General features: G+C 44.3%; 1 non-coding gene across 1 annotated transcript; it reads right to left on the bottom strand.

Annotated features, from left to right (window-relative positions):
• Positions 1-5,483: 5,483 nt before the first annotated feature.
• On the bottom strand, positions 5,484-5,555 carry TRNAE-UUC (transfer RNA glutamic acid (anticodon UUC)). Its single transcript has one exon. It is a non-coding gene; the product is annotated as a tRNA-Glu (tRNA).
• Positions 5,556-10,948: the final 5,393 nt, after the last annotated feature.

Consider the following 10,948-nt stretch of genomic DNA (forward strand, 5'->3'; position numbering starts at 1 on the left):
CTACTATGATGTCTGACATAATCATATGGTAGTTTTGGGACGTTAACTTTCCACAAATCAATCAATCAATCAATTAAAGAAAGCAAATACTGCGCATATCTGAGGCACCATAACAACATCTATATGTCTTGTATGTCTGCCTTTATACTAGAAGAGGCACACACAAGTAACTCTAAGTACCGTAGCGTTTAATGCGCTGCGCTGACAGTGCAACGTGATGCTCAAGAAAGTGTTTCCAACGCTTTGCTAAGACGGCATGGCACGGTGGCGGCACCTGCCCATCGCTTTGCATTTTAAACTTTATCGCCTCCGTGACTGGCGCGCATCTTTCTCCACGGTCGCGCACGCCTTCATTTTCGAAGATAACTGCCAGATGGCACTCATGCCTAACGTACCTATATTTGCTTGTTCGCCTCCGTTACATGCTCTAGGCACTCTAGCACAGCACCTTCAGAATACCATTCACCGATTTTCTTGCGCAGAACATCAAACAAACGATTTGTTCACTCTCTCTAGACGCAAGACTATCGCCTTTCGACGACATTTGCAGTGTAACATGTAGATTCGAGCCAATTTTTTTTAATGGTGAAGGTTGTGGGTACCTTATCGAACGCTTAACTTGCCGGTGGCAGTGGCTGCGTCACAGGCAGCATCACAAGCTGCATAGACGTAACAAGATCACGTTATGACTACATGTATGCTCACACTTCTGTCGTCATAGGTTGGCAACATCTCAAAGCAGCACAAAATTTTACAGGACACACAAGAGGAAGAAGACAGGGTGATTACCGCTGCCTTAGAAGTGGTTTTGTTTTTCGACATTTCGGCATCGAAACACCCTCACAGCTCAAAGAAAGGAAGAAGAATAACATCCCTTTCGCGCCTCTACTGTTGACGACATTCATCATTGACAGCCACATCATTGGCGCGTGCCGCATATATGCACTATCGTTAAATTTTTCTTTGTTTTCGTGAAAGGCTTCGATATGGTAGGCATGTCACCGTCATTTCATCAAAGGTGCCTTGATTATAGAGGCAGTGCAGAGCACTTCAGGCGCAAACAATTTTTCGAGAGGAGGGGACAGAGATTCAAGGACCAGTACATTGATGGAGGGCCAAAGAAAAGTTAGCTTTAAAGCCATGCAGCATCGTGCTTGCCAACAAGACATGGACAAGGGGAAGACAAAAGGGTAGCGTTGCGACAATGTGCTGTAAAAAATATGCACAATTGGCGACTATATTTAGAGATCACAACATACAACTAGCATATTTTAGGAGTTAAGCTCCCTATGGAGAAACCTGGCTGGTGTTCAAGCGGCGTCGCTCGTCAACCATCCTCTGTGACCGGTATTGTCTCCCTTCTCATACAGTAGGTGGTGCTGTCCAATAGAAATACATGCAAAGTGCAGTTGGGAGACAATATGCTAGATGGCGCTGTACGCATCCCATTTCTCGTCTCGTTTCTAAGAGAGCACTATCCCGTAGGCATTTGTACAATATGGTGGTTGTGTAAAGGTGTGCTAGATAGCGTTGGCGGTGTAGCTGCTCTGGCATTCCCCACAATTCAAGAAGACTTGCTGGGAATACTGAACATACTAGATGTGGAAGATAGAATAACCAATCTTCTAAAGGATATCTATAAAAGTAACAAGGTAGTTATAAAATGAGAAGAACAGGCATCTCAACCTATAGAGATACAACGCGGGCTTCGGCAGGGATGTCCCTTGTCACTTTGTTATTCATGATGTATCTATCTACGGGGAAGAGAGGTCAAATTAGAGGGGAGTTGACTCGGCTTCAGCCTCCCTTTTGACAAGCAAGGAAAACAAATTGAACAGTCATTACCAGCATTGATGCATGCAGATGATACAGTAATAATAGCCGACTACAAGGAAGATCTGCAGGGATTGATAGACATCTGTGGTAATGAGGGAAATAGGTAACATTTGAAGTTCAGCAGGAAACATTCGGCAATCATGGTTTTTAATGATAACAAGGGCAGTTAGCATAATTACAGGAAGTCACGCTAAAAAAAGTGGATAAAAATACAAACACTTGGGTCTATGGAAAAAAAACGGGGCTCAATAATTAAGGGAGCATGAGAGTTACGTAATGACGAAAGATAACAGGAATTTAGCTGTAATAAAAAATAGGGCAGCGGAAACTTTATACCTAGGACGTTGTGAGAGAGATTTGGAAAGGTGTCATGGTCCCGAGTTTAACGTTCACCAATGCGGTCTTGTGCATGAAATCAGAGGTTGAAGCAAGATTGGAAATTAAACAACGTGGCAAAGGTAGACTTGCTTCGGGAGCCCACGGGGATACCCCAAATAAGGGGCTCCAGGGTGACATGGGATGGACATTGTTTGATTGCAGAGAAGCTAGCAGCAAGATAGAATTCGAGGATTGATTGAGAAAATTGGGAGAGGAGCGTTGGGCTAGGAAATTTCTCAGCTACTTGTACATAATTCATGCTGATAATAAATGGAGGAAGCAAACGCGAAGATGGTCAAGGAAGTATTTAGACAACAGAAGAATACCAAGCTAAAAGAAAACATTGGTTAAGAAGAAGGTGAAGGAAACAGAGAAAAACATGTGGAAGATAGGAATGCTTACAAAATTATCACTGGAAACCTACCAAACTTTCGAGCAAGAAATCTCAAAAGAAAAGATCTATGATAATTCTTGGGGTTGTTTTCTGCTGTTCGAGGCCAGAACGGCAGTACGGTGGACCTAGACATACCGAGCCAAATACGAAGGCACAGACACGGTATATAGTGTGTGTGGAGAGGAGGAGGAAACGGCTGAACATTTGATAATGTTCTGTAAAGGGCTCTATCCTATAGTCCAAGATAATGGCGCGGAATATTTCAAAACGTTGGTTTGAGGAACAGTGAAGGCAAAATAGACTTTCGACGGGTAGAAATAACCAGAAGAAGGCTAACTGATTGATGGCTACAATCAAGGAGTGAGTGAAATTCAACCCTTAACCACATAGCGATAGTTCTTAACTTTATGGTTAGGTGGCGTGAGCTGCCGCCCGATCTAAAGCGCACAGCCGGATACATCCATCCATTCATCCTCTGCGAGTGACTGCTCCGCGGGCTGAGTGGGACTTCGCCGGCGCACCCGTTATCTCTCATTCTCCTGGATTATCCCGGTACGAGTGCGCTTGCCGTATTGTGGCTGCTTGGCGGAACATGAACGATGAGCAGCGCAGGGTGCGGAAGGCCGATATGGTTCGTGCAAATCGGCATCATTCTGGGGTGCGGACGGACGAAATCACGGACGGACAACCGCACGGACGCTTCGCCCCACTCTTTATCATTCCCTTTGTGGATATGTTGTAATATTTTTAACTACAGTTCCGCATTGCACGTGACCACCCACACATTTTCTTGGGGAGCATGCGTTCCTTGCCAGTGTCCTGTTCGCCTGTACCACATTAACAAGACTGTTTCCTGGCAGAGTTGCTTAACGACATAATTTAGCCGTGAAACAACACATATACAAATCAACGACACATACAATGACAAGGATTCTGGGCACCTCTACCCGTTCTGTTCTATCTGTTTTGCTGTGGAGAGGTTGAGGGTCACATTACGTCGGCTACTCTATTTTGATAAGTTCTGAAGCGAACTAAAAAATAAAACTGAATGGTACACGAAATGAAAAATCGGGAAGAAAAGCGAAAATACACAATAGCACACTGAAAGCAGTTCAAATAATATATCAATATACAGTTGGCTTGCAGCAGCTAAACAAATTCAGCTAAATTAGACGAAGTGCAAACCCAGAGATAAGTATACAACATACAGGCATGCTCAGTCTCTCCTTACGATATTCAGTTATCGAGCAATCTCTCTTAGCAACGTCACCAGCGTATCACTGATACACCTTTATTCTTTTTTTTTTTCTTATGTAAAAAGCTTCCAACAACTCGCGCACAGTTTTATACCTACCTCTGCCTTGAATCTTGTTCTCTTTGAAACGTGGTTGACACATGCAGGTTTTCTCTTGCGTAGGCAATTGCGCCAAGCCACCTTTCATTAGATTTAGTTCATGCTCTCTAGCTTGTTCATTAATACAGAGGCCAGCCTGCCCGATGTAATAGTTGTCCCAAGGGGAATTTCTTAGGCGTTTTCAGCGCATTTCCCGTACGTCATACAGTGTTTATGGCCACATCTCTGCCGGCCCACCTGCTCCCGAGCCTTTTACGCGTCCATTAAACTGGCTCAGTTGTGCCCGATAACTGCGGTCGGGCACACCATGAAACTAGTAGGAAGGATGTGGACAATGTAGCCTACGTTACAGACAATTTTTGCGCTGTAGTACTTCACGGTATTTTTGAAGCACTGCTTAGTCTAGGGGGCTGCCGCACTGGGCTACAATGCTGCGGGCCACGGTAACAGCACGGGATGCGGTTACCAAAGTGGCCAACGTCGGCCGACATACAAAGTTAGGTGACGCAAAAGGAACCTTAAACATAACAGTGGTTTTCCTCGTACTGGCAAATTACGATTCCACAATAGCATAAGGAACATACTTAGTGCGTGAATACGTTTGTTAAGAACGAAAACGCTTGAAAAAAAAATAAAGCTAGTGCCACCACCGTGAAGTTCCCGCATCAGCTCGTCATGACGTCACATATTCGGAACGCGGCTGCTTGGGTGTTCAGTATCATTTTTCACCTGTAGAGATTTACATTTTATTCTTTAAAAAACGCTACAGTCTGCCTTGAAGGTGAAGTATACAGCAAAACAAGCACTTCCGAAATAGTAGGTATACCATGAAAAAAAAATACAGCTCAAGTTCGTTATCACGAAGCTTCTCAGAGAAGGGGAGGGGGGAGGTCATAGGAAAGAGTCGTTTTTCATTTTTGGTTATTTTTAGCTTGTTTTCTTTGCCAAACACGTCGCTTTTCACCGGTGCTCGTGTTCTCGACGTTTTCAGAAAAATAGCTTATCAAGGGCTTATCGCGTGCGTTTTTGTGTGTTTACATAGCATGTTTCTTTGTGTTTACAGGTGTTTTGTGTGTTTGCATAGCCAGTAGCTGCCATTCTAGTATCCTTCCGAATACGTAGCCCGAAGGCACACACAGCACCGAAAAGGTTCCATTGCAAGGAAGTGCCGAGAATAAGAATTCTTAACAAGACCATCTTTCTGCTTACATGATTTGTGGGGTTTAACGTCCCAAAACCACGATATAATTATGAGAGACGCCGTAGTCGAGGGCTCCGGAAATTTTGACCACCTGGGGTTCCTTAACGTGCATCCAAATCTGAGCACACGGGCCTACAACATTTCCGCCTCCATCGGAAATGCAGCCGCCGCAGCCGGGATTCGAACCCGCACCCTGCAGGTCAGCAGCCGAGTACATTAGCCACTAGACCACCGCGGCGGGGCAAAAGCAATGTCTCACCGAGATTTGAACTCGGATCGCAGGATAAAGAGTACTAATCGCTCCACCATGACACCACACTTTCCAACCCCGGGAATCGAACCCGGGCCTTCTGGGTGAAAGCCAGATATCCTAGCCACTAGACCACGCCGGAGATAGCTTTTCTGCTTACATTAAACTACCTAGTAGTAGTGGTTCAACTACGTCTTGGTAAAAGTGCACCCCTAGGCAACACGTTGAGGGTAGATCGAAGGTAAATATAGGAAAGCGGAGCAGCATGGTACGAAAATGTAGATAAGGGAACAAGTACTAGCGTACCGTTCCAACCGGTTTATTTAAAAGAAGCACATAATAACAACAGTACGCATATGCATGCCGGAACAGAATCAAAATCAATTGTGTAGAAAAACAAGATCATTTTGGTAGAAGATAATCGAAGATACGCCTACTTCATCAGGCTTACTTCATGAAGTTTTTCTGCAGTAGACGCTACTAATGAACAATTTTATGAACTACTAAACAATCTCATAAAGTAAGGCTGAGCTCATTGATTGGACTCGGCATCATGACATCGCTTTAATGTTTTGATGAAAGATAAAGTAGACACAGGTGCACAAGATTACAATGAAAGAGCAGATTCGAGCCCATTTCATTGCTTGGGGATGGTGCAGGCTATGATAGCCGAACAATATTACATTGACCAAGAATTCTGATGTATGAGTTATCGAAACTTAAAAAAATAATCTACCCCGTACCAACAGAACACTCCCCAAAAGGATGCTCTTTTTTTGTTATGGCAACATTAGTATTTGATCACCAGCTCTATTTACACGCCTACAAACACTAGATGACACTGAAGAGACCCCCAAGGGGTCAAACCTTGAAGCTACTTTCTTAAGGTTACGTGCGATTTTTCGCAAGTAAGGAATAACTGCCGGTCTGTGTTGTTTTCTTGACGCCCTAAAGACGCGTTCACAGTGAGACATTGGATTGCAATTGCGGAGTGGGAACCGCTTCGGTGGCAGCGAAAGCCACAGGAACAATCTTTCTCGCACCGATCGGTACCAGACCGAATTTTCTGGCAGCTGCCGACGGATTTCCTCAGCGCAAATTAGCATCATGCCATTGTTTTTTGAACTTGATATACATGTGAACTAGCAATAGACAATGTACTCTTGAGGCTAGAAGCTATAGACAATGAACACTTGAGCCTAGAAGCGGGAAGACATAAAAAATACCTGAGCAAGGAGGGCCAACTGTAGTCAGTTTTGACAAGACCATTTGTCTTTGTCAATTGTTGACAAAAACTTCTCAAATTCAACTCTTCTTGTCCTAACTTTGGCGACACTATCATGTTCAAATATTTTTCGCGCGAGCAGGCTGTGACATTAGACAAATGTTGCAACCAACGTAGCAGTTATGTTTCATAGACCATGGCTTGAAATAGACTCCCGTATCGCCTTCCTCGTCATCTCGAGACACTCTATCCCCTGCTCCACCTCAACACACCCTTCATCATTACTTACATGCGGTGCTTGGTTTGACCACTGACTCATACCATTACAACTTAAACGCACAAAAATCAGTGGAACAGCCCCGCCACGGTGGTCTAGTGGCTAAGGTACTCGGCTGCTGTCCCGCAGGTCGCGGGTTCAAATCCCAGCTGCGGCGGCTGCATTTCCAATGGAGGCGGAAATGTTGTAGGCCCGTGTACTCAGATTTGGGTGCACGTTAAAGAACCCCCGGTGGTCAAAATTTCCGGAGCCCTCCACTATGGCGTCTCTCATAATCAAATAGTGGTTTTGAGACGTTAAACCCCACAAATCAATCAAATCAGTGGAACATATTTTGTTAGATGGCGAGGTATTCAAGGAAGAAAGAACTTGTCACCGAAGCAGAATATGTTCAACTCACCTAACATTGCTATATCTAAGAAAAATATTTAGACCTGCGAGTTCTCCTTCTCAGCAAAGTTAAACTTGAATATCTTTGTTCCGGTTCATTGATGACATTAACGTAGTTCACAAACTGTAAAGCACCTTGCTTTCCAGTCAGTAAGTTGTGGCATATACTTTGATTATAATATAAGGTCGCCGGATCGAATACCGGCTGCGGCGGCTGCATTTCTGCTGGAGGCGGAAATGCTATAAGCCCATGGGCTCATATTTGGGTGCACGTTAAAGAACCCCAGGTGGTCGAAATTTCCGGAGCCCTCCACTACGGCGTCTCTCATAATCATATGGTGGTTTTGGGACTTTAAACCCCACATATCAATTACGAATATAATATTTTTTCTTTCCCTTTTTTTGCCCTCCTCCTTCTCCAAAAAATTTTTGTGATCAATTATCTTTCTCTAAAATAGCATGTAGGTGGTTTTATTTTATACGCTGACGAAATTCACTGTTTTTCAATAGACTGCTTTTGATGTAAGGGGCCAGTGTTTTATACAACTGAACTTTTTCCAAGTTTTCGAAATCTCGCATATGTAAACGTATTGCGCAGGGTATCTTGTATCTTTCCTTATTTTTTATTGTTATTATAACGACAACTTTGTTCTATTTGATGAATACGTTTTAGAAACTTATTTGTGAAGTGCAAGAACGAATGTCGATGCCTTCATGGCGCTGTGTCTAAAAAGCAAACGCGCCATATTGATTTGGTCCACTTTTTTTGTCAAAAGCACTTAGCTTAGCGGCTGCAGCGTCACACCGCTAAAGTTGAGGGGTCACGGGTTCGATTCCTAGCCTTGAAGGCCGCTTTTCTGTGAGGCCGTATTGCAAGAACACCCATGTTGTTAGAGCCATGTGTGCGTTGAACAACTTCAGTTTGTAAATATAATAAAGCAATCCTTGCTTCAGCGTGCGCCATATTCACACCTTGATTTTGACGAACACCAGAATTTACACGTTGGTGTTTTTTCTTGTGTCCTCAGGTGTTGGTGTTCTAGTATGGCATTCAACAGCACGATGTTTCTCGGGAGTTCAGCGCCGCGTCTTGTATCCCAGATTTTTGGTAAAGGCGTGCAGAAGCTGTGCAATGGCTCAAAAAGTGTTTTCTGCACAAGTTCGTGACCGGAATGACAGCGTGCTTTGTGTAGTCTCGTGTATTCGCGAATACGTGGCCTCGCAGATGTAGTGCCTACTTAAAGGCAGTGTGAAGTTGCGAATAGCAACCATTTCTGTTTATCTCTCGCTAAAATGACCTTAGGCAGGCTTGATGTCGGGAAAAGAATCGTGGTAGTGTGAGTAATAAAACGTTTTAGAACATTAAAGAAACATCCAGCCGTCACACAATTGCGTACACGAGTGGGTCGTCCAATGCTTAAAGTCATTAGAAATTCAGTTCTGAATCACCTAATAACTGATGATGATAATGATGATTCCACAGCCGTGGCTCGTACCCACTCAGGGGGATCGGCCAAGCATCGATGAAAAATCTTACCTAATAACTGTGGCATAATTCTTCATCGTCGTCAGCCAATGCATAAAAACCGTGCACAAAATTCCCAACAAGTGTGTAGCGGATACCACGCTTCTCCAAAGAATGACGAAGGATAGCATAGCGAATGCTGCCCACTGCACAAAAGTTATGATTGTAGTGGTGCGTAGTGAAATAAAATTAAAATTAAAAGAGAGAGAGCTCCTCTTTTTTCTATTGCCTGCATTTCCTCTTGGAATTTGTCCTTCTGATAAGCCAATCACGCAAAGCCTTGGACAAAAGTTACCAGGCCACGCTTCCAATGAAATGCATTGGATATTGGCCTGGTCACTTCCGACTACCCTGTTCGTGTTCGGGCATGGGACCTAGGGCTGCATCCAGTATCGATCGATACGTACACGTTGAGTACGCACGTATAACAAGACACGTCTCTCCGGCACACTTGTTACGTTGAGCAGGTATGGCAGTTGTTCAGCTCGCAGGACAATTGCGTGTCGAGCAGTTGTACGCTGAACGTGGCGTGCCAAATCGTCCCCTTCAATGGCACGTAGCCTTCCACCACACAGTATTCACGCGGGGCAGCACATGACAAACGACGCTATGACCCAAATGTCTTGGCTTGGGTGTCCGGTAGCTCACACGTGCAAACTGGTTCGTCGTCCCACGGGTAATCACGAAAATTCGTTAGGTTTCTTTGTACTCCATAACTTGGATACTTGTTTTACGGCAGTGCCCAACAGCCTCCTCTTCTTTTTTTCATCATATCGGCTAAAACGCAAAGCCACTCGTTATCGTGTCACGTAGGAGTCAACGGACGCGTGTAAAAGACTATGGACCTACCATTGCTCCGTTGTCGAACGTACCCAGTCAGTGGCGTCTCCTTGTGTGGGCACGTCCGGGAGATATATGTCAGAAGTGTGTGTGTCCAGCAAGGCATGTCGTTTGTTTATCCTACCGGGAAAGAGCACACAAAACAGAAGAAACCATTATTAGTTGCAAAACAGGCGCCCATACAGCTGTATAGATGCAGTCATCTTTATGAAAGGCGACATGCGAGCCCGTGGCGAATAGCCTCGAAGCGCACACGTGGCTTGGCACGTGGTGAAAAAAAAAAATAAAAGATAGAGGGAGCGCTGCTCTTTCTTCTATTTCCTGCATTTCCTTTTGCAGTCTGTTCTTCTGTTTTATTGTTTTACGCTCTTGTTATGGCACCAATCCGAAGCTTCTACAGCAACAATCCTTGTCAAAAACAATTCCTTTTCGCTAAAATGTCCCAACAAAAGACAGAAATCAATAAGACAGCCGTAACTAAAAGCAAACACATTCGTGACGGTGTCGTAGGAAGTAGATATTGGGACACGACTCTTTTTTTGGTTTACACTCAGTGCTGACGCTGCCCCGAGTTGCACGTGCTGTTACGAAGCTATCTGCCACGTTTTCCTTGTTGCCTCTTGTGAAAATAACGGGTTTACAAGGAAGATGAATTAACAAACAAACAAAATAAGAGCAAGAAAGGCACACGGCACTGGGCCCGCATAGGCACCGTACACAGTTTTGTGGGTGCCTTTCGTGTGCCTTTCTTGGTCTTCCTAGCTTTTCCGCACCGTTGCTTTTCCGTGCATCATGCTGTTAAGGCCGAGGATGTGGGCTTGATTCCCGGCCACGACGGCCGCATGTTACGGTAGCTGAGTGCAAAGAACACCTCTGTACTTATATTTAGATGCACGTTAAAGAACCCCGGGCGGTCTAGCTATCCGGAGCCATCACCCTCCCCTATATGGTGTCTGTCATAATTATGTCGTGGTTTTGAGACTTAAATGCGGGACAGTTATTAGAAATGTGCGGTTCCTTTCCTATGCAATATAGGAAGAGCCAAGGTTTGTTTTTTTACTAATAGTCATAGTGGAAACAAAAGCTGATGCCTGTAGTATTTATTTATTTATTAAAGATACTTTCAAGGCCCGAAGGCACTACAGAAGGAGTGGGGAAAACATTAATTTACAGGTGCAGTATTGATTGTCATGGAAAGTCACTCAAAAACCTGGGCATCAAGTGAGTACAAACGAATCAATAGTCAATCGATCATATATAAAAATTCGCTTCAGGCTG

The sequence above is a fragment of the Rhipicephalus microplus genome, chromosome 9 (assembly GCF_043290135.1).
Source record: "Rhipicephalus microplus isolate Deutch F79 chromosome 9, USDA_Rmic, whole genome shotgun sequence".
Lineage (NCBI taxonomy): Eukaryota > Metazoa > Arthropoda > Arachnida > Ixodida > Ixodidae > Rhipicephalus > Rhipicephalus microplus.